This window comes from Falco naumanni, chromosome 3 (assembly GCF_017639655.2).
Source record: "Falco naumanni isolate bFalNau1 chromosome 3, bFalNau1.pat, whole genome shotgun sequence".
Taxonomy (NCBI): Eukaryota; Metazoa; Chordata; class Aves; order Falconiformes; family Falconidae; genus Falco; species Falco naumanni.
The window spans coordinates 6,153,402-6,176,883 of NC_054056.1; the positions used below are offsets into that span (position 1 = coordinate 6,153,402).

At 50.1% G+C, this 23,482-nt stretch overlaps 1 long non-coding RNA gene across 6 annotated transcripts; it reads left to right on the forward strand.

Moving 5' to 3' along the window:
• Positions 1 to 4,028: 4,028 nt before the first annotated feature.
• Positions 4,029 to 23,351, forward strand: LOC121085344. Of its 6 annotated transcripts, none has more exons than XR_005827015.1 (6): positions 4,029 to 5,839; positions 9,448 to 9,607; positions 11,045 to 11,206; positions 13,031 to 20,375; positions 21,702 to 21,862; positions 21,966 to 23,351. It is a non-coding gene; the product is annotated as an uncharacterized LOC121085344 (long non-coding RNA). The 6 variants fall into 6 exon arrangements; XR_005827016.1 differs by lacking the exon at positions 4,029 to 5,839 and having other exon boundaries at positions 6,509 to 9,607; positions 13,031 to 19,611; positions 20,183 to 20,375; XR_005827017.1 differs by lacking the exon at positions 4,029 to 5,839 and having other exon boundaries at positions 6,509 to 9,607; positions 13,031 to 13,195; positions 13,573 to 20,375.
• Positions 23,352 to 23,482: the final 131 nt, after the last annotated feature.

Sequence of the window (23,482 nt, forward strand, 5' to 3'; positions counted from 1 at the left end):
AAATAATCGTGACAGTTAGTGAAAGTGTAGCCTGCTCTCTTTACATTTCTGGAAATGCTCCAGGAGTAGTATATTTTTTGTGGGGAAACGCAGCTTTTTCTCGCTCTACCCCAGAGCATGAGCTTAACATCCTTTTCCAAACACACACAGCTGTAACGCCATGCCCTGGTCGTAAACAGAGTGTCAGCTTCAGGTGAGTTTTCTTATCCTTGGCTTTCAAGCCATTCCATTCAAAGTCTGATTGAAACATTCCTTATGCAAAATGCATGAGAAGCATTTTAAAGACAATTTAAGATGGTGCTAAAACCAAGGGATTCTTACAAGATTGAAATAACCACCATTTTACAGTCTTTATCTCCATAATTGCTCACTTAATCTGGTCTGTTTCCTCCTGCGTTTGCTGCTATATCCTAACTTTCATTAACCTTGACTAAACAATTTGGTCTCTTGATGATCTTTTCAGGCAGTCGCTCAATTTTTTTGTAACCTCTTCAGGTCTCTTGTCACTTAAAGCCATCTGTTTATCTGTAATATTATTATTATTTTTTAAATAGGCTTAGGTGTTTGGGTTTTTTTCTAAGACCTCTCTGTGAATTAACTGCCATATAGAATAATTGCAAGCAGTTTTTATCATGAGAAGATTTACGCTTCATCTGCATTTAGTCCCGTGTATCAAAAGCAAACTGAAGCGATTATATAGGGGGTATCCATTCGTTACCCATGGGAATGCATTTCTGTCTGCAAAGTCCCTGGGACTCTGGAGGGCCCCACAGCTGTAAAGAAAATGGATCATATGCCATCCTTGGAGACTTAAGTTTTAAAATATTGAGCTGTTTTGATGGGAAAAAAGATTAGAAGTCTTCTTCCTTTTTACCTTGTTTTTTTTTCCTTTTTTTTTTGGTGATTAGCTTAAAGGAAAAAAAGTATCAAACTACCCCTAAGTCCCAAGTAAATTTGGTTCTGAAACTAAATGTTGTGGTTCGGAGCAGTTTTCCATGAAAATACTTGAGATCTGAAGAGCCCGAAGAGAACAAACACATCTTGGAGTTTTCTGAAGGTGAGAACTTAACGAAAGGGAAAGTACTTCGTGTCCTTTCCCAAACAACCACGAGAGGGCTCAGGATGCTCAGGATGCTCGGGATGCCTGGAGTGAGCTTGGGGAGCAAATCGTGACCATTAGTCACCAACATACTGAAAAAAAAATGCCGTTTCTTTTTAAACAGACATCAAGATGTTATTTCATACTCTTTGCTATGTGAAAGAATAGGAAATTCATCTTGGGAAGCCCGGAGAGCTCAGAAATAGATGGATTTGTGTGATAATAAAAATATAATTAATATGCAAACATTCTTTCCGTGTAGGACTACGTAGATTCAAAGAAAGGGAAGAAAGAAGGCTTTGCTTTAATTCTCCGTATCCAGAAGCCTTTCTGTTGCAGAAACCGAAGCAATATAGAACCTTGGCTGAAGTTTGATGCGAAGACTTTCCACACCTATAGCATTTCATCCATGTTCTGGCCATGGGGACAGTTCTGAGCTGCCTTGGCCGGGTGTCTGCCTGCTTCAGCTGCAGCTTCCCGGTAACTCTTTTCCCTCGGGATCACTGATATTACAGCTTAAATGTTTTTCAAAGGCTGGTGGCTATTCGTGATACCCTGCAAGCCATGATGTGTTTGCTATCCCAACGTGTGGGATTGTGACCTCCCGTAAAAGAAAGGTAGTATTTAGAAATGCAGGTGAAAAACATTTATGTCCTGGACCAAAGTCTGCTTTGTGACCCAGTAGGTGATTTCTTAGGGCTAAGAACAAGTTGCTGAAATTCCCAATTTGCAAATGGGTACGGCATGTATCCTGACTCAGGTGGCGGAGGTGCTTTAGATTTCTCTTGAGAATAATTATTCTTTTTAAAGTTCAGTTTCTAGTAAAAGATGCCCAGCGTCAAAAGTCACTACACTAAAAATACTCTCTGTTTACAAATACTTTTTTTGTAAAAAAAAATCTTAGACAAATTAACGCTTCATACCAAATTTTAACATGGGGCAGGGAGAAACCACGCCGGTGCTGTAAGATGTCCTGTTAACACCCTGCTGTTGTGGCGCTGACCTTCGTTCGCTCATTCCTTTGGCTTCCTAATTCAAATGCAATTCTCTGCACCGGTTCCTTCAAACTCTGTGCTGCCTCGTTGCCCGATGTGTGCAGCAATTGCCACGCAGCTGTGCAGCAGGGCTGAGCAAGCCCATGGGTGGGAGGTTATTCTTTTCAGATGAGGAGGAGGCTTACGGAATTAATTTGCTTCCCTCTTTCCCACCTCCCCCTTCCGTTTCGTTATTTTTAGGTTTTGTATTACTTACGTTAGTAGTCTATAAGTAGCGCTTACAAGCCTGGACTAAGCTTGAAGCGGTTGTGCCTTGTGTTCTATGCATACAGACAACGAGGGGGCTTTTTGCCCTGAAGTGCTCAGAGGCTTGACTGGACTTGCAAAAGAAGAGGGAGAAATCAATCAAACAAGATGCACAGCAGCATTCCTGTTTTACAACTTGGCCAGCAAAATGCAAGTAAGCGGGGTTTGCTCCCCCTCCTCCACTACATCACAGCCCCTCTGCCGGGGCCAGGTTTGCAGAGGTGCTCAGTGCACACGCTGGTGCCCAGATGGATGCTGAGGTCTTTGCAAAACTCACCGTGTGAATTTCGGCAGGTCCGAGCCCTTGGCAAGAGTTAGAAACTTGACTAAGACCCAGCAATGCAGCCTTAAACTGCTGCTGCATCCAAAGATTCATGTCCGCCGCTCCGAGGAGTCAGTGTATCAATGTGAGTGCAGAGTATAAAAATGGACCTGCCCTTTCGTAATGGCATTTTTACATATCATTAGCACAACTTTCCAAAACCCACTTGCAGCGAACCGAGACCTTAAGGCTCTTTCCATCAGTGGACAGCTGGCTTACCAGGTATAAATGATCCCTTTAATGTTTCGCAAAGACACGTCTTTTCCAGATGCCTGTTTGAATTTGCTGGATTTGGTTGAGTATCATTCACTTTTTTTTTTTTTTTTTTTTTTTTTGGTCACTGCACTAAAAAAAAATCTGTACAGTGCAGGTCACTTTTTTAACATGTATTTCTGAGTGCCAGTAACTGTGCCTTATGGATGCAGGTTGATGCAGCTTGATACTCTTGATTTCCTGGCTCTAATAGTGAAATTTTAAGGGGTATTTCCTACTTTCTTTTACTTGGTCTTCATATGGCAATAAAAGTGAATGGCTGGATGTCTGTCTGCTGCGGCTTCATTTTTAAATCACTCTGCAAATTTGAATTGAATTGGCAGCAAATCAGTAATGCTAACGATATACAGGCTCCTACAATCTTTGAGAAAACAGGCGGTTGAGTAGAGGAGGGGGAGACCATCAGCTGCTGCAGGAAGAGCTCTGTGTAGAGCTTGAGTCTTCTCCGCCTTTACAGTTAATCAGGAGACCCGTATCCACAGGACTGCAGGTCCTACGAGTTAGTGTGTTTGTCCAACTGCTTCGCGGTGAAGCCTATTTAAAACAAACCAAGTTGTACTTGTTAAAACAAAAAGGCTTGGCTGACAGCAAAGGAAGGTTATTCCTTCTCGGGCAGTAGCCTTGCCATTCCTGGTTTGCTTTTCAAGCATCTAATTTGCTCTGATTTGCTGCAAAAACTTTATTTGTATATTAGGCTGTGGCGGGTCACAGCCAATTGTGAAGGATGCCGAGGAACTAGGATCATTTTAACTTTAGTACCATCTCCCTCATGATGAGTATGTATCCTGGAGGAAATCGTTTAACTTCTTCTCTACTTGCTTACCCATCTGTAAAATGGGGTTTTTGTTTCTTGGCTTCTCAGGGAAATATTTTAAAGCTCGCTCCATGTTTATTGCTTCTTTAAAAGTTTAGAGCATTGTTAAAACACTCAGTATTTCTGAGGGGGACTTCACTGGGCTCAGACATACAGGAATGCAGAGGGTGCATGGAATACTTTACAGGTAGGAATTGCTCTGGCAGATATTTTGTAAAATATTTGGCTTCCTCCCATGTCTTACCTTGCCCGTAGCAGCAAAACTTTAGTAACAAGAAAAGGAAAACTTAAATATAGGCATATTTTTAACAAAAGAGTTTGATATCTTCTGGTCCCTCTCTTTTTAATTTGTTTCTGATTTACCATAGCTGAAGAAAAAAGGAGGGAAATGCAGTAACGCGATGGAGAACAGCAGGACCCCCACTTAGGCATTGACAGGGAAGAAGCTGGAGGAACTGAAACCGTGAGTTTTACTACATATTATGGCACAAAGTAATGCTTTAACAGTCTGATTGTCACGCTGTGTTTCTAAATGGCAGCAATACTTAGAAAGTCAAAACGCTCCTCAAGTATTCAAACAGAAAGGCAAGAGTTACTCACTGCAGAGAGAGCCTGTTCAATTATCCCACGTGTATCAAACCACTCAAAATGATGGTGCATTATGGTGGTTCAAGCAGAACTTCGCAAAGCCCTGAGCAAGCCTAGATTCTGCTCTCAGCCCTGTCGCTGTGACTTGCTGCAAAAAGGGGTTTTTAAACTGAAAATAGGTAAGGCAGCTCCTTGGCTCATAGCAACTGATCTGGGGAGACGTAAGAGGGAGAAGAATTAAACAGGATAATTTTCTCAGCACTTCTTCCGTATTTTTTTCAGTATTGCGTGTTTAATAGTAGTTACATTAACTAACACTTACCGATTCCCTTCTGCCCTTAGCTGGGTTTGCTTTGCAATTTCTTTGTATTTCAGTTGCGCCGGCTGTGTGCCTGCCTGCCCTGCTCTTAAATAGATGGTGATCCCAGGCAGCAAAAAAGTAAGGGTAAGAAACCCTGGTGAGTTCTTCCCAGCTCGTGTACGTGATCTGGTTGACTCACTAGTGAGCATGTGAAACAGCATGTTTATTTGTTCTGTATCACCTAAAAGAGAAGTTGGGATTCAAAATCGTCCCTAGCAACTGAGCAATGGCATGCTTTGCGGTTCCTCTTGATTTGTTTGGGGGTGTTGGGTGTTTTTTTTATCTTTAAAATTCCTGGGCCTCTCGGCACAACTGCAAAGTCCCACGAGCCAAAGCAACCGCGGAGCTGGGATATCTTGCCTGACAGGTAGAAGTTATTCCCTTCCAGCTGGGCTTTCTGTGCAGCACAGCTCTTCGTTCATTACTTGGCTCTTTAGAGAAGCAGGTGCCTCATTCTAAAGGAGTTAATTTGCTTAGCTGGACCTCTTTCTTCATCTCCTTTGCCTTTTGCAGCCAATAAGCACTTGACAGAGTTTCAGCCCGTTGAAAGTTTGTGGTCAGTCTTGATTGGATTTTGGATTGCACGGCTGCCAGTAATACTATTTCTCAAAGCCCAGGCTTTGAAAATTACTTAGCCTTATGTTTGGCAGTTCAGTTAATAAGTTGCATAATTACAGTTCTAGGAGCAGATCCAGTACCTTTAGAAAGTGCAGTGGAATCTAAATACCTTCTTCCTTCTCTGCCTTGAAATGGTATTAATTTCTTTCTCCTCTAAATGGCAACAGAATTAATTTTGGAGAGACCTGTTGCTTGAAGTGGAGTCAGTGGATTAATAAAAGCGTTAATTATTAAAGCCTGCAAACGGTCCCTAATGATTGTTTGCTGCAAAGTTAATGTTTGATTGGAGAAGGTCATCTGCAAGCTTGAGTAGAAAACCTGCCTCTCTTAATAGCAGGGGAAAGCACAATTACCTTCCCTTCATGATACGCACTGGTGCTCTGTACTACACTCCATCCGATCATCCTAAACAATGAGCTTGGAGGAAGAACTGTTTTGCCATTGGACAGCTGCAACCCAAAAGGTCACACTTTTTAATTAAGTGGGAGCAATTACATCTCTTACTGTGCTTCCTAGAAGGAGGCAGGGGCACCTCATTCTGTATCCCTGCCTGAAAACCACCCTCAGGCTGAGTGAGGGTGGTGGCTCGTGTTTTGCAGCCCAAATAGCTGCACTGCACCGTTTCCTGAGAGCTCAATTAACATGTGGCAGATATGCAAAGGAAACGAGTGGATGCTGTGGTTTTGCACCCCTGCTCTGTGCTGAAATGATGTGCAATCAGAAGTGTCTAGCAATGACCGGTGCTGCAAAAACTCAGCCTGCTGCGTGGCTGGGGTGGAGGGGGTCATCCTGAAACCTCTGTGTGCAGTTGCCTCTATACAAGCTTCAGGTGTAATGGAACTGACTGGCACCAGCAGGTACCTTCCCCAAAAGAGATGGACATCCCATTGCTCCAGATGAAGAACGAGCTTCTCAATTAATCCTGGGTCTAAGGCACGCTGCTGAGCCTTTCTGCTCTGATCTCACAGGGCAAGGTAACTGCCCGCTTGCCAGAGCCGGTGACGGCGCTTCGGCACTGAATCCTGCACTTCAACCGTTTTCCTCTACGGGAAGTTAATTGGAAAGGACATCAAGAATCTGGCTTAACATTCTGATTCTCCTGAAACGATGGTTGGTGGTACGAAGGGTACTTACTAAGGGTGGGGAGAGACCTCAGTTGTTGCCAGCCCTGTCGCTCACTTTCTTTGCGGTTTTGGGCAAAGCGTTTAACCCCTCTGTGCTTTGAACTCTTTTTTTTTTTTTTTTTTCTCCTGTTTAAAATGATGATAATGTGCAACCTTAAGAAAAACCCTCGAGAGCCTTGAAGGAAGGGCGTTGTCACAGTGCTGCCAAGTTCTGTAGTTGTTAGGAGAACGGATGTTTAACTTTACAATTTCAAACAAAACAAAACCCTCTTTGAATAAAGCAGTGCATGTAGCTGCTGGGGTTTAGGCATTAATAATGTTTCAAGTCCTTGCAGACACTCCCTAGTTCATTGCTTTGTCAGAGGGATGAAACTGGTGTGTTTTGCAAAAGGAAGAGTAGTAAGAGGGGGAGTATCAAGAGGTGAGTCTCTGCCAGAGGTGAACAGTCAGAAACAAAAAGGAAGGGAGCAGCCAGATGCTCTTTGGTGCAGCTACACCTCAAGTGAGCAAGAGACGCAACGTAAGAACTTTCTTTGTAGTAAACAATGCAGTCAGCATGTAAAAGCAGAGTCGGAAAGGGTGGTTGCTGACATGAAGAAATACGAGCTGCTGCTTTATCTTTCAGAACTAACAAGGGCTTTGGAAGTGTCTGTTATGAAAGCACTGTTCCCCAGGAGAAAGACAATGAGGATTTCCGAGATGTGTCCTGTGACACGTAGCACCAGGAGAAGCCCTGTCAGTCTGATAAGGGATTGTGAGAGATCATCAGGTGGGAGAGAACTGAAATAATTCTGACCTTTTGGTATAGGAAAGCTCTTGCCCCTTCATGGACTGTCCATGCAATTGTTGCAGCTTTGAGGATCTCTTCATTAACCTCTCAGATGTCCAAGCAGGCTAAAGGAACAGCTTCTGTCTCCTGGGATTTTGGCTCTTTGCTTTGCAGCTTCAAATTAGCTGATGAAAGGGGATTGAACAGTATCCAGGCTGCACGTGCTCCCATCGTAGTGAAATACAGAGAGAAATCTCCTGACAGATCCTGACAACAGGAGCCAGAGCAGCGAGAAAACAAGGAGCCACAGCAGCGAGAAAACAAACACACACTGTCTGGGGCTTTCAGGGGGTTTGTGTCTTCAGCCAACTGCAAGTTATCGGCCCCCTTTTCACCGTAATTCACAGGGACATGGGAATGTTTCGGTTACAGCAGCGCTGCCAGGCAGTGCATGGCTGTGTGGCTCCGGGAGCTGGGGCGGTTCCTGCTCATAGCTGTGACTACACCAGCACGGGGTGAAGCAGCCCGTCTGCACTCTGCCAGAGCCTACAATTAAGCCTCTCAAGCCTGTTTAAATGATACCGAGGCACAGCTCCAGCGAGCGGTCTCTGCCTTCCGCTACCCTCATTTACGCTTGCTGCTGATCACTCGGTATCCCCTATTCGAGCGTTTCCCTCTGCAGAAGAAAGGTCAACGAGGAAGAGCAGAGTTCTTGGCTCGCACGTCTGCGACGCCGGGCTCTCCAGAGCGTGCGGTACTTGTGGGTCTTTACCACGTCTGCTGAAGGATGTCGGTGTCTGAGCCGCGGAGCAGGTCAGCGTCGGTAAGCTGTCTGTGGCAGAGCCTCTTGCTCACGGGAGGATGGGAACAGCAAGTGACAGAGGGACCCAGAGTTCACATATGAGTGCCTTTCAGCACCTGTGAATATCACCAGTTCCTTCCCAGACTGATGCTGGCAGGGTACAGGCCAGGCTTCCCACCGCAAAAGGTTGGTGGGGGTTTGCGCTGGGTTTTTTGTTTTAAGAGTCTAGTCAGCAGGAAAAAGGGCTAGAAATACATCTGAGCAGAGAAAAGCCTCCGAATCCCATAGCTAACTGAAGCTGAAGGCGCGAAGGTTGGCAGAACGTAATTACCTAAACTGGAGTTCAGCCAGGACACTGGGGCTCACCCTCCTCCTCCAGCGAAAACGCCGTTGGATATTTGATCACTATGGTGGGTCCCACCACTTAGTTTTACGTATCTCCTGAAAGATGGAGTTGCTGGAGCAGGAACCTCACCCTCCCGGCTTCTTCCTGGAGCTAAGACCATGTAGCAGCATCCACCGAACGTTTCCTAGCCACAGCTTACAGCACCTGAATTTTCTTTGGCAATCCCTCTCCAGGTTTTGCCAGCTGAGAACCTGCTCCTCCACATGTGGGATGTGGCAGAACCGCAGCCCAGAGGCAGCACGTCTGCAGGCTCCGCTCGCCGCTTTGTCTTTATCGCTGCTGTGGCAGGTGACCGCATCCTTGATCTGCTTCTCCCCTGCACGTTCCCGCATCCAGCCGAACCCCCTCGGAGCCTGCAGCGGGGAGGGAACGTGAGGCATGCGAGTCACCCCGTGCCTAAGGATTTTGCTGGTGCAGTTCTGCAAATTCCCTCTGTTTTGGCCACACCTAGACATGCCGGCACGGCGTGGCGAGGGAGGACAGCTTGTGTTTGGCAGTGCACGAAGAGGAAAGGCCTGGATTCATTGCTGTGACTGTGTAACAAGCCCTGCCTCATTAGGTTCTGGGGTGATCAACAGGACTGGGGCTTCTCCGGCTGCCCTGCCGTTGCGTAGGGGGGTGTCATTGCCACCTCTGTCAGCAAATGTGCCCCCGCTACCTGGGCTGGCAGAGGGGGGCATCCTATGTCTGTGTGCCCCTGCTTTGTCCCCATGGCCGGAACGCACCAGAAAAGTTCTTCCTTCTGATTCTTTGGCATAAATATTTCATGCGACCCAGGAAGGTCCCAGCGGGGGCCGTGCTGTGCACTCTGAACGTGGGCCACGTGCGTGGAAGCAGTGTATTAATTATTATGAAACAGCTCCGAGAAACAAATGCAGGTTGCCATGGAAGCACCAGCAGCGACAATGTCACCTCATTTTTAAGATGCTTTCAATGTTCCAAACACAATTTCCCTTCTTTTTCCAAACAGACGATGACAAAATAGCCCTGGTGGAGGGGAGATGAGGCCGCGGCCGTCGGCTCTGTAAAACTTGACTCCCCGTTATTACAGCCGAGGGATCAACTTCATGCTGAAGCCCCAGGGAAGGGAGGAAGGAAGGGAGCAGGAGGTGGAGATGCTGACCCAGGAGGTGAAGGACAGCGCAGGCTGGAGATGGGGGGAGTAGGTTGTTCCTTCCCCATCCCCGGCTGTAGGGGCTGGGGGTCCGCAGGGCAGCCGGTCTGGTGTCTCCTGCTCCTTGGGAGGGTTGGGATGTGCCAGGAAAAGTTAAACATTCACAAGGGTTACAACAGGGACACAGGAGTCTGTCTCTGAGGATTTGGATGGAATAAATTGAAACCTTGCATGAGAGAGGAAATGAGGCAAGCGGTAATGTTAAGAATTGATAATGCTGATTTAATGAATGCGAAAATTCAAATTATTGGAGAGGAATGAAAAAAAATACGATAGTAAATGCCTGGAAGCTGGGTTCTTCTTGCCCCTTCCAGTCATCTATGCAAAGCAAAACTGTGACCTTTTAACCCCCATCATTTTAACAAACCTTTTGTTGCCTGACTTGCCCCAGGAGCTTGTAGTTTTAGTGGATGTAGCCAGCACCGGCAAATCTAAAGGAATAATCAGTCGTGGCCAAGCCCTGCCCTCGGCTAGTCCCACCCGCGGGCTCCGCGCGGGCACTCGAAGGCAGCAGCGTTTCACTCTGCCCCCTTTCCCCCCCCCCGCCTGAGCGTGTCACCTCGCAGAGGGGTCCCGGCAAGCTCAGGCAGCTGCCGTGGCACCGCTGCTGGGCACCAGCTGGTGGATGTACTGAGCCCTGAAATGGGGTGACCTACGCGCCGGTGTCCTGCGCACTTGGGGGTGTTGGTAGCAGAGATGCCACGTTTGTCCTGTTCTGGCTGCGCTGCTTCTGTGACAGCGTCTGCCTTTGGTTAGTCTCTCGCTTCACGTTTGTTCTCTTGCAATTACCCATTTCTTAATTCCGTCTCCCCTGCCTGGGTTTTTGGGGGTTGTCTTTGCTGAAGTACCGTGCATGCTTAAAAACCTGTGCTGTTAGCCACCCAGGCAGGGCAAGAGCCTGTGGATATTTCTGCAGTGCTCAGGGCATAAGTAGAAACAGATTTACCGGACACGTGCTATTCAAAACTGGTGGAGAAAAAAAAAAAAACAAACACACATTAAAATTTCATAGATTCCTAATACCCGATATCCCTGCTCTGTGAAACCTTTCAGTGCGTGGATATCTGCTGCCTCAGAGGATCTCTACAGAGATCCCGGTTGTTGATGCTGAGGGCAGCAAGGTACATTCAGGAGGGCTGGAATCGTGGAATCGTGGCTGGGGAGCTGGGGTCTGGCTCTCAGCCACCTCGTGCTCACACAAATGGGGTTGTGTCCCTGCGTTTTTCACCCAGACCCGGAGAGGGGCTATGCCACCATTTGTGCTTGGCCTTAAAATCTTTCTTGGATTAAAAAGGAACGCTGCAACTCACTGTGTGTTTGGAAAACTCACATATACTCAAATAGAGTTACAAAAAAATGCATTTTAACCAAGTAACCTCGTAATGTTTTTCAGCGACCTCGGATGACCACTTGCAGAAGGAAGACTGCAATATTCCAGCTGTTAAATCAAGTGATTGTGGATTTTGATTCTTTGTGGAAAGGCAGCGATATTTCCCTGCAGTAATAGCGTGAGCCAGAGCCAAGCCAGCGGGCAGCAGACGGGCACAGATGAAAAGTAAGTACTCTCCTTAGATTCATTTTAATTCCCCCTGTTATCTTATGATAACTGCTAAATCATCAGCATCAAGAATAGCATTTGCGGTTATTAAAAGCATCCGTCAGTCCACTTAGCCACTGTAGCTGGTACTAACCCCAATCTGTCTGTTTTATGCTCCTGCTGTGTTGACTCTGCACCTCTGCGATGATAACAGGGATGGCTGATTTAAAGGGGAGGATGGAAGGCAGCAGCGGCTGTGCCAGAAAGCAGCGGAAGATGCGCAGAGACTTAGAAATCCTCTTTGTAAAGGAAAAAAAAATAAAAAAAAGAATAGAAAATGGATTTCTCAAAAGTTTAGCCCTGCCAGGCCTCTGCCCTCATCCAAAAGCGAGCTGTGATGCTGCTGGCTGGACTTCAGCTGCAAGCGCGTTGCATTCGCATCGCGGCTGGCCCGTTTGCAGGGTGGTTTCGAGGAGTCCCAGGCCCGTGGGCTGGCGTACGTGGGAAGTGGGCTTCACAGCTGAGGTTTTGGTTGTCTGGTCTCTGCCTGGCAAACATGAGGCAGTGGGACCACAGCAGATTGTACACGAGTGAGGGAATATTGCTGGAGCTGTGCTCGTAGGAATCTGCTTCAAAAGATGATGGCCAGATGTCTGATACCTAAACCAGCCATGGGACTCTGGAGGAATCGCCTGAAACCTGCTTGGCTCCAGCTCCACAGACCCAGCCCTCGACCATCATCCTTCCCTCGGACCTTTCTCTCCCATCCACTCAGCTTCCCTCCCCAGGGAAGCTGCATTTCTGCTTCACTCCCAAATCCGATACCCAGTTTAGCGCTGGTCCCATTCCTGAGGTGGGAGATGCTTCACCCCAGGCTCCTTGCTGGGAACAGCACAGCAGGAGGAAGCCAGCAATGGTTTCATGTGGCCTCCTCCAGCAGAGGTGTAGAGCATCCTCACATCTCACCAGCTGCAGTGAGACCTAAAAGCTCCCAGCATCCCTTCGCAAGCAATTTTGATGCTTTGGCAGCTGGGCTTGGAGGTTTTGGGGTGAAATCCCTCCTCCCAGAGTGATGAAGATGGCAACCTCCTAGAGAGCAAATGTCAGCCTGAAGCTCAGGAAAGGGAGAAAACCACCCCCCGATGCATCAAAGGGGACACAGATGGTCAAAAATTGATGGAGAGCACAACTCGCTGGCAGTGCGCCTGTGGGCATTAATATGAAAGCAATTGTTCCACAGATGCACAGTTCTTCTGATGAACCAAGCTCTAGCAGCTAATGACAAGACAGGAGCCATTTAACAAAACAACAGGCAATACAGATTTGCCACTATATTTTTGATGGATTTTTTTTTTTTTTTTTAATGATGAGGTTTGTGGGTTTTGTGTGTGTTTGTTTGGTTTTTTTTATTTTTGTCTTTTTAAAAAAGCCTCCTTTCATGTGAGTTGATGAAAAGTCCCTGTGTTTCCTATCCCTTCCATCTCCAATCTTGCTGTCCAGCAGCTGCTGAGAAGTCCAGCTCAACGATGCCGTACACGTTTGCAGCGCCAGCAGCGAGCTGTTCCTACCAGCCTGAGCAGTCAGTGCCTTTTCTGTCTGGTCCTCGGTCGCTGGCCGTGCCCGTGATGCTGTAATCCTGCCTGCTGCCCACGCCAAGCTGGACGCGGAGCAATGATCCGTGTGGGATCCGTGTGGGAAGCCAGCTCAGCACCGAGCTGCCGGCAGGGAGAGGCTTTGGGCTCACCCCAGCCAGGGGGGTGCTGTGGGCTGAGGGAAAACGGCCTGGAAGTCTGTACCCTGAACTCTTGCCATTGTTAATTAACCGTGTAACCTCTCTCTTAGGCAGCCCTCTTCGTCGGTTCGTTTGTCTTGCTCCTCATTTGGCAGATGGAGAAGCTGAGGCGCGGAGGACCAACGTTCTGGCCAATTGTCATCCATCGAGTCCATCTGTAGAAGCCAAAACAAACCAAAGTTCCCCAAGCGCTGGACCAGCGCGCTGACCATGAGGTAATGCTGCTTCCATACTGTTCTCCTGATAAAATTTGATTAAATCAAATTTCTCCCTTTGATTCCTCTTGAAGTGCTGGAGTGCTCCACTCAACCGATTCCTAAATGATTCCCCAACCCACCTCAAAACTCTGTGCCTCTTGCTCTGTGGCAGAGCAAAACATCTGACGTCCACGCAGTAATGCGGCGCTGGCAGAGCTCCAGCGAGCCTACCTGGAGAGTGGGGTGGGGGATTTGACGCTCCGCCACCAAGAATGGGCAGCTGGGGCCGTACCGGTGGATCCCTGTGTCAGGCTAACTGGTGCTGAGAGCATCCTTGTGGAGGAAGGGCTGTTCTGGCCACAGCAACGCTCTAAATTTCTGCTTGCTCATACCAGACAGGGACCAAACATGGATTTCTCACTGGGCTGACGGTGGGCTTGAGGAGAAGCAAAATATCCCTTCTTGTGCCCTGCACAGCAGCTGAGGGTGTTTCTTCTAGCCTGGCACCCTTCACCCGCCTCCTGGAAACTGCGTACAGAGCGCGGTTCCTGAAACGCGCCGTGATGCAGAAGGAGACCAGGCTTCTCGGCACAATCCCTCTTCAGCAACTGGAGAAAATGAACAATGACAAAAGGTGCCCTTAAGGGTATTTGCTTCCCAGTGGAATGCACTTAAGGGCTCTGTGAAGCACACTGATGTTATTAAAAGGATGTGCGCGGGGGAGCGCTTGTCAGCCCTAAGTGAAATTGATAAAAAGATGTTTTATGCAACAGGCTGTATTTAAATCTAAGGGACAATTTAAGCTGCTTTGTGGGTAATAGCATCTCTTTGATTGAGAAGCCGTGTTTTAAATATGGAATTAGTGATAGTGAGCGTGTTGGTGACCCTGTTTTCAGGGAAGGCACTGTTACGCGTGTTGCAGTGAGCAATAGGACTTGAGGCACAGTGGAGTGATGTTAACCCTTCAGTGGCTTCATCCAGTTAAGTGCAAGCCCCTCTGCCCTTTCCTGGCACGTCAGAGGTCTGCGTTCGGTCCCTGACCACTGTGTGGTGACTGCGCTCGGTCGGGAGCACCAGATTTGAGAGGAGAAGTACCAACGTCCAGCCACGGGCTTGGCAAGGGCTGACAGTGGAGAGGCATCTACGCCAGCCTCATCTGAAACCCTCTCCTGGTTAATTGCCTTCTGCCGGTGCAAGATCAGCCTCCGTTGCAGACAGCTATCACATTCGTTATCGTTCCCTTTCCGAGCTGTCATCCAGCGTTACTGTTCCCCACCGCACTCACCCCAGACCTTGGTTGCTTTTCAGTGCTCCCTTGATGCAGTTTGGCATCTCTCTGGGCGAGGAGCGCTATCGCTGCCACCTTCCCCTATCGATATCGCTTTCGTGTGGTGCCCTCCTGCCTTGGAGCTCAACACCACCAACCCAGTAATTAGCATCACGTTATAACTGAATTGTCAAAAGGAGCTTGCGTCAGAGCTGAGCGAGTCAGCAGGATTCCTCCTGTCTCCTTTGGTCTTTCGTCATCTTTTGAACATCTTTTCTTCATCGCTTTAGCATTTATTAGTCATGATGGCACGTAAGGATTAGCTTGGGAGCCTTTTGCAGCAGGCGCTGTACTTCCATGCTCCTGCAGCGCTGCGGGCAGCTACAAACCTGTACCGAGGGCTGCCGCTCGGTCCCTGCCCCAGCCCTGCTTGCAGCCTCTCTCCTCCTTCGGGCTGTGCGCTGGATCTCCAGCGGGACCCAGGGGATGTTTCCAGAGGAGCTTCAAGTGGCAGCAGACGTGTGTGCGTGTGGAGGGGGCTGTCCTGCCCAGCCAGGTAAGAACCAGCCGCTAAACCCGCAGCGGGTACGTGGTGGCAAGCAGCTGAAGCGGTGCTAAAGGGGGTTTGAACAAGCTCTTGCTCCTCCCTGCTGCTGCCCCTCGGGGCTGCCCCATCCTCCTCCGCCAGCCGCGTTTGTCCTGGGCTGTGCTGTGCGCCCTGGTCCTGCTTTCAGCACTGACCCTCAGCACCTGCCAGGAGGGTCCTGGGTGGTAGGAACCTCTGCACCTCCGCCAGGGCAGCGCGGCCGCTCCTTCAGGCAGGCAGCAGCATGTACCAGCCTCTGGTGCAGCAGGAGGATGCTCAGAGCCTGGCGCAGCTGCTCGGCGCAGGAAAATGCAAACCACCTTCTCTGCCACTGCAACTCAACCTCTTGGCCGTGAATTTTGGGTTTCCCTTTTGGCAGCTTCACTAGAGAAATTGCAGATGAAGAGCTGCGTGGGGCTGGAGCAGGAGGAAAGGCCACGCTGCAGATCACCAGATCCCACTGAACAGGCTCGCCTCTTGTCTTGCTGCTGTTTCCTACAGGATTAATGCAGAGAGCACGCAGAAAACGCCTTGGCAGAAATAAACATGTTTTCCATTCATCTGGGAATCCCAGCAATCTCTGTTGATGCTCCTGCTTGTAGCCAAGCCACGAGCTTTCAAAACACCATTAGGACTCATTTTACAGTAGCATTTCCAAATAAAGGCGGCAGCTCTTACACAGCAGTTTGCAGGGCTGAGAGAGGAGGAAAAGCCGTGTGTCGTCTCGTTTGCAGGTGCGTTGACCTGTGGTGTTTTTTGTTTTCCCTGAGCCTGTTTTGCAGCAATGCTTCCATTCTCCTCTCCATCTCCCCACTCAGGGATGCTCTGCAATTCCCCGGAGAGATACTGTTGCTGTTCACCAGTAGCAGGATTGCAGGATGTGGAGGAGAAGAGCACCAGGACCCGTAAGGCAGGGAGACTTGGGCATCTGGCTGCAAAGATGGCTTGGGCACGGCTGCTTTGTGGGCCAGCAAAGTTTTCCACAAAGCAAGGCTCTTCCAGAAGTAAATGGACCAGGAAGCCAGCCTCATCCATGCTGACTGAGGGTGGATCTGTGGAAAGCAGCTGGGGAGGTCGAGATGCCCAAGGGCCAGAGCAAGAGATGGGATCCAGGAGCTGCTTCCTGGGCCGGTGGCTGGCAGGCCAGGACAAGTCCCTTCAGTTCTTCTGCCTGCACAGGCGGGTGCTGAGTGCCCTGGGGGACCTGCGAGGAGGGGGACACAGTCACTCCTAACGCAGCAGGAGAGGCTGGAGAAGCAGAGCTCCAGGAACCTGCCTACACGCTGCACATCGGCGGGGACCCCTCTGCTCATTCCGGGGCTGGCTCTGGCAGGACAGGTCTGCACGGCCCCTTCCCTCGCCGTTGGTTGCTGAGAATTTGAAGAAGTCCTCTTGCAGCTAGGATGGGCGCAGGGCTTTGGGAGCCTGTGGCACCCATGGGCCCCCTCCGCACAGACCCCGCTTCGCGCACGGAGCAGCAATTCGGCAGTCGGCGACAGCAGCGTCACCCCAAAGGCCATGCGGGCAGGGGTTGATGCGCAGAGGTGGTGGCATTTCTTCTGGTCCCACTCACAAGCAGACGAGGCACTTCGCCCTGGCGATCGTGCATTCCCCCTGCCCACACATCCATCACCCGGTGCCCCTACAAGCTTCCCAGTGGCTGTATTTCTTTCCTCGTTAAAATTAAACCTCCCAGCTGGATGTGCTTCAAAGCCATTCCTGTTCCCATGTTCACGGAGCTGCCTGTCCCCGCGCTCCCGTCCACCCAGCAAGGATTTGCTGGGGAGCAAGGGCCTCCCCTTGGCTGCCGCCTGCGGGAGGGGTGAGCTCTAACTATCTGGAGGACAGGAGTGTGCTAAGAAGAATCAATATTTTATGAAGCCTTCCCAGCCGGCGGGTGGTCACAGCCTGGAGGGAGACACGCTGCCTGCCCCTCGGCTCCCTGGGGAGATGCTGTGACCCTCAGCAAGCAGCGCTGCCGCATTCAGACACAACAGAGCGCTGCGTGACGTAGGCAGAAGGGAGCCAAGCGCCCCCGTCACCCCCAGCTGTCTCCGAGAGCGTGGACTGAACGGGAGAGACGTTTTCCTCCGAGATAGCGGGGAGCTGCTTGGATTTCCATCCAGCACCGGTAAAAGGAGCTCCCTCCTCCTGGATACAAAACCCACCAGGCCCCCGCCAGCCAGCCCCGTGCTCCCTCCCCGGGGTCGCTGGGGGAAGGTCCCGGCGTGGCTTGGGGGGTCCCCACTGCTGGGGCCACCAGGGCATGGCTCAGGCTCAGCGCTTGTGCCGCTGCCGCTCGTGCCCTGGTTCCCCAGGGCTTGTGCCCCGCTGGCTCCAGCTAGTGCCGGGCCAGAGCCGACGTCCTGCTCTGGACCAGCTGGGCTCGGCCGCGCTGGTGAGCACAGGGAGCCGGGGGGGTGAGGGGATTTGGGGTCTCACTGCTCTGCCGGGCAGGGGTGGCACCAGCTGCTGGATCCAGACATGCCGCGGCACAGGCAGCGGCTCTGCACATCTTCCTCAGAACAACCCCCTCATCCCTGAGGATGCACCGTGCGGGCATTTGCGGTGGTCCTGAGCTCGGGTGCCTCTCGCTGCAGGGACTGTCCCGGCCCTGGTGTAGCCACTTACGCCGGAGCTGCCGGCTGGCCGGTGACCCCCTGCAGCCCAGGGCTGATGGCCAGGGAGAGGAGAGCCAGGGCACAGCTCCCACACCCCTCCCCTCCAGCTGGAGCCTCTGAGCACACAGCTGAGGCCCTGCCACCAGCACCGTGCCGAATGTATTTCCCACATTACGCTGCATCCCCATTTACATGTGATTAATTGAAACCTCTTGTTGCTATGGGACTGACATCTCCCTGCCTCACCTTTGCTTTCACTTTTTTTGTTGTTTTTTGTTTGTTTTCCAGGTAATGCTCTTTGTTCTTTTATTTTCTGCTCAAATGTAGTGGAAAAACTAGTGCTGGAGGAGGGGGGTGGGAAGGAGGAGTTGGAGCTTGCAATAGGAAAGAATGGACTTTTGTAAATACATACGCAGCTTTTGCATAGGGTTCAGCAGAAATAACCTGCTTTCTGTGGGTCAGGAACCAAGGGGCTTCCCAGAAGAGAGGCAGCAGAGGGGACCTGATGTGCTGGGAGGTGGGTATGGGACTGGGGGCACCCAGAGCGTGCACCAGCCCATCCCTCTTGTGCTCCGCTGCATCCCCAAACCTCCGAGGCAGGCGGCCTGAGCGATGCGGGGAGCCAGCATTTGGCACCCGCCAGCCCCAGATTAAAGCTGCACGTCAAACGCCACGTTTGCTGTTGGGGTGGTCACACGCTTGTCACACGCTGTTGTTATGAACTGTCCTGGAAGCAGCAGCAAGCAGCAGGGTTCAAGGCATGCATTCACTGCCCCGAACTGCTTACGGCGGGGCAGACCCTCCCTTCCCCGCAGGAGAGCATAGGAAGGGACCCGCCGAGGAGAGCCCATCCCTGGGGAGCTGCGATCTGCAGGACCTGTCCCAGGGCAGCGCATCCCCCAGGGCTGCAGGGAGCTGGGGTGAGCCCTGGGATGGGACTCGTGCAGGGTGGCCGCTGCCTTAGCGCGGTGGCGGAGCTGAAAGCAGCACGGGGGACCAGTCTGGCTCCCCTGGGCGTTAGTAAAGCTCTTGCTGGTCTCCCTGCTGGAGGGGAGGGCCCGGGGGCTAGCTGTAGCCTTTGCCAGGGCAGAAGCAGAACAGGACCCGCTCCCCTGTGCCAGAGATGCTCGTGAGGAGCACGGTAATCCCTGCCCCAGGGAGATAGCTGCTATAACATCGTCTGTCTTTGCTCAAGGAGAGTTATCTTTCATTTTTTAAGTTATTAACACGAAATTATCGATACCCATATTCTTGTTTGTTATACCTCCTAGCAGGGTTGAAAGCAGATAGATTTCCGAAGAAACAGAATTGATTCGGTACTGACGAGAGCAGAACAACATTCAGCAGCGCTTTAGGGCATGAATCGATGCTCTCCCAGGCGCAGGAGGGGAAGGTGATGCAGGTACCGTCAGGAGCAGCACAGGGGACGGGTGGACGCGTGCTCCTGCGGTACGGCCGGGAGAGCAGCAGCCGCGGGAAAAGGAGGCTGGATTCACCACAAACTGGTTTTGCAGATGCACCCGGCATGAAACAAGCCGAAACCCAGTGTGCAGCCAGTTTAGCGAATTAAAGGTCAGAGGGGAGGGCTGGCATTGCCACTCTGAATTCCTGAATAGTAGAAGCCACAGGACTTAATTCTCCTTTTCAGCCCAGCATCCAGGCTTAGCTTCAGTTTTTCCACTGCTACAGGATCCAACCCAATTCTTGATAAATTGCTCTAAGGGCCAATAATCCGCGTTCTTCAAAAACAAAACTAAAAAAAAGACCAGAACAACAAAAAAAACCCACAATCTATTCTGGGTCAAATGTATCCAGCTTCATCCTTCAGTAATTGGATATGATCTTTGTCTCCCAGGTTGAAGAGCATCTTTTGGTCACGCTGCTGCTCCCTGTAGTGCTGTGCTGCAGGTCCAGGGTGGGTGGATTTATCGCCAGCTGCGTCCACAGGCTCTGCTTGAAGGTGCGAGAAGGGAGAATTGGGAAAATTATTTTGCTTTGCCATAAAAAAAAGAGGCCAGTGAAGGCCAAAACTGTTTCTCAGAAAAGGATTTGGTGACTTTTTAGAGCTGCCAGTGCCTGCCCTTCCCTTTGCGGTCAGCTGAGACCCGAGCACCCAGCCTTGGGAGGGCCAAGCTCATCAGCCACGTGGCCAGATTCCAGTATTACTATTAAAAGCTCAAAACCCCAGAGTCAGCTTCTCTCCTGGGTCCAAAGATATGTATATATATTAAAAAAAAAAAAAAAAGTCAGATTTCTCTGCTTGCTGTCTGGATTTTTGAATTTCTTCCTATTTTCAACCACAAAAATCTAGAAACCTCACGTTTTAATGGAAGGGAAGACTTGTAATCTGATAACATAACCCCAGGGGCTGCATGTAAAACAGGGCTTGTAAGAACTGGCCACTCCAAAAGCTACAAAGCACATCCAGAGCAAAACCAGGAATAAAATGTGACCCCTGTTCTCTGGATGTACTCATTGTAAAATGTTTATTTCTTTTTTTGAACTGGCTGGCATTTTCCAAACTGCTGCAGCCCTGCCTGCCCCTTCTTCGTGGGAAGTCTTGAAGGATATTTTGTTGGGAAAGAAATTCCTGATGAAGCCTGGGTCTGGATGCTGGGTGCACCTCACCGGAGGCGATGGGCAGCGCATGCCAGCCTGGCAGAGACGTCCTGGCTGCAAGGAACAGTCTCGGCACACAAAGAAAACAACAGTCTGGATCGGAGGGTAAGGAGATTATAAGGATTAAACAAGACGGAGAGGGATGTTTACGATTATTATTAGCTTCAAAATCTGCCCAACCAGAGCGGCAAGGCACTGCCCATCTGTTGTTTGACGTCGACAAGACCTCGATGGGTTTATTCCTGCCTGCACCTTCAATTTGATATTCTGGTACAACCTGAACGTAAAGGAATGCCAGCAAGGGCCAAATGGGACAGCGGTGGTGCAGGGCTGGAGGTATTGAAGCTGGCTGCGGGGAGGCAGCTGGGGAAGAAAGGCCCTGCAAAAACCGCTCGGAGAGAGAGAAATCGCATCTTAACTGCTGCAATGTAGCAGGAGAGAGGACAGAGACACTGCCGGGCAGAGACAAAAGGCAACACAGAGAGTTTTCTTAAGGAAACGCTGAAAAACGGTTATAATTAAGAACACATTAAATTGAGCTGAGTGGTAATATTACATGAGGCGGTCGTGGCTTTTCACACAGTTCAAATTAACTCCCTTGGCATCACTGTTATAAATTCCCTTATCCACGTCTGCTCTAACCTGACAGAGAAATGTTGCTCAGGGCTGCCACACCAGCAAAGGACATGAGATGAGGGGGATGGAGAACCTGCCAGGAGCTTGCTTTAGGGGATGGGAAGCAGATGAAACCTTTTTCAAAGGCAATACATAAAAATCAAGGGATGGATTTTGCAGGCTCTTTCCCAAGAACTCCTCATCTCAACACTGGGGCTATTTCCTAGGTGCAGATTTGCCTCTGAGAGGGAAGGATGCTGAGCCCAGAGCAGTTTTGAAGGGTTGTGTGTGTGGAGCTGTGCAGAGGGGTGCGTGTCTAAACCATTCTTGAGACATGAATTCATCACTGTTCTTCAGCTCGTGATATTCCACTCTTTCAAAACGCGTAAACACATCCACGTGGGCGCTGGGTGCGTTTGCCTCCCTGGGGCACGTGGCTGCTTCATCAGGGTGCCAGGCGCTAACAATTAATGCCATGGGGCACAACACCAACGGTGACAGCTGGCCTTTGGGGAGCAGAGCGTGGGCAGCCCAAAATCCCATCCAGTCTGGGAGGTGCCTGCAAGCATCCTTCATCCCTGGGGCTGAAGAGGGGGAAAGGTTTCTGCTGGAAAGGATGGGGGACTTTCAGTGCCTGGATGGGTTTTTTGGATGCTTTTGTGGTTTTAAGCAGGGTAGTTCAAAGTGTTGGGTCAAAATAGAATTTTTTTGCTTTGTTTTGTTCCTGGTGAATAATTGGAAAGGTTTAAGGAGCTTAAATAGCCCTAAGAAAAGATGATTCTGAAATGACCGTTGTCTTTTTCTTTCTCCCGAAAGTCACCAAAAACCCGAGTGAACCTGGGTTGCATTTGGGAACTGGTTGGATGTTTTGGCTCAGCCTGACCTGGAAACCTGCTCCTGGCGCGTTTGTAACCGCAGACTTGACAGGCAGAAGCGAAACAAGCAGTTCAAGTGACTCAGAAAAGATCACCTTGCAGGTAAGGGACAGAGCTGGAAACGTATCTCCCGTCTTCTCTCTCCCCTCTCTGCCAAGATCTTTCTGTCTTTAATCAAACAACTGAAAAGCTGTTTCTGTGGCAGGGCGATCATCAGCCGCGCAGTGATGGCAGTGAGGTTTCACCACCCAGCAGGACCAGGGAGGAGAGATCCTTTCAGCTGCTGTAAACCGGCACAGCATCCCTTGCCGTGCCAGAGAACCACGCTGATTCACCTTGGCCTCACTGATGTCCCTGGCAGGCACGTGCTGGCGGGTCACAGTCGGGCGGTCGGTGTCCCCGTCCCACTGATGGATGTCCCAAGGGGAGGCAGCGGGTTTGCGGTGCCTGGCAGAGGGGCAGGGCTGGGGGTGGTGGCAGCTCCAGGGGCCCAATTTTAACCTGCCACCAGGTGCCGGTGAGAAGCCAAGCGATGTTGTGCAGCCTTTAATGTCGCAAAGCTCCGGTGGGATGGGGAGCGATTGCCTGGGGCTGGGACGCTGCCCTGGGGTCCTCTCCCTGGTGCACTCGGTGCGAGTGTCTTTAGCAGAGGAACAGACAGAGCTGAACTGTGATCCCAGCGGGCAGAAAGTCTATCGGGGAATGAGGAGTAAACATCCTCCCAGGATAAGAAACAGGCAGCGTGGTTTGGATTTGGTAGTGGGCTCAGATGAGCGGTGGCTGATGGGGTCTGTTGCCCAGGAAAGCCCTGCACCATCCCTTCTCCCTGATCCTCTGCAAAGCCCCGATCCACTTGTTGAAGAGGTCGGGGTATTGGATGGGGGGCTCAAAACCAGCAGTTCCAAGGGCTCAGGTTGTCAGCACGTGGATGCAAGATCCTGGAAAAAGGGTCTCCGTGTGAACTGAACTCTGGAGCCTTGGCAGGAGCAAGCCAGCCTCCCCCCGCGGGGCGCGGAGCGGTGCAGGGAGTTGCCAGGGGGCTTTGAGGAGGGTTTAGGAAGGAGCATCTGTTAGGAGGAGGCATCCTGATATTGCAAAGTCTGTTTATTTTCTCAAATCAAATTGAAAATTCACAGCAACTTCCCCCAAGTTATGGAAGTAAATACTCGGAGCAGTTACACTCAGAGACACGCAACTAGCCAGAGCAAAAAGAAATATTTAGCTAAGGTCGGCCACAACTAATTACACGGGATGTACACATGACATAGTAAACCCTGAAATAAAGTCTCCAGCCCCATTCCCACATATTGACTGCGCAAGATCCCATTTTGATGCTGAATTGCTTTGAAATTGTTCTGTCAAAAACTTCCTTGACATCAGTATGCTCCTGCAAAACGTTTCAATCTCGGTGAAACAGCATTTCCCACTGGAAACCTCTTTAGTTTAAATATTTCCTTGTCACTGCCAATGCTTCCTGGGTTCATGCCCTGCTTCCAGCTTTGTTCTCTTCTGCGACCAGCATGTGACAAGGCTTAAATAAGTAATGATTTGTAAAGTGCTTTGATATCCTCTGATAAAAGATGCCCCAGAACACTGTGCATTACAGTACCATGATTTCTCTCCCCGTTTCTTCAGAACGCATTAAATGTGTGGGCACTCTGGTTATTTCCTCTAACGGTTGATATTTTACCCTGATGTATTTTTATCTTCGCTGTATTATAT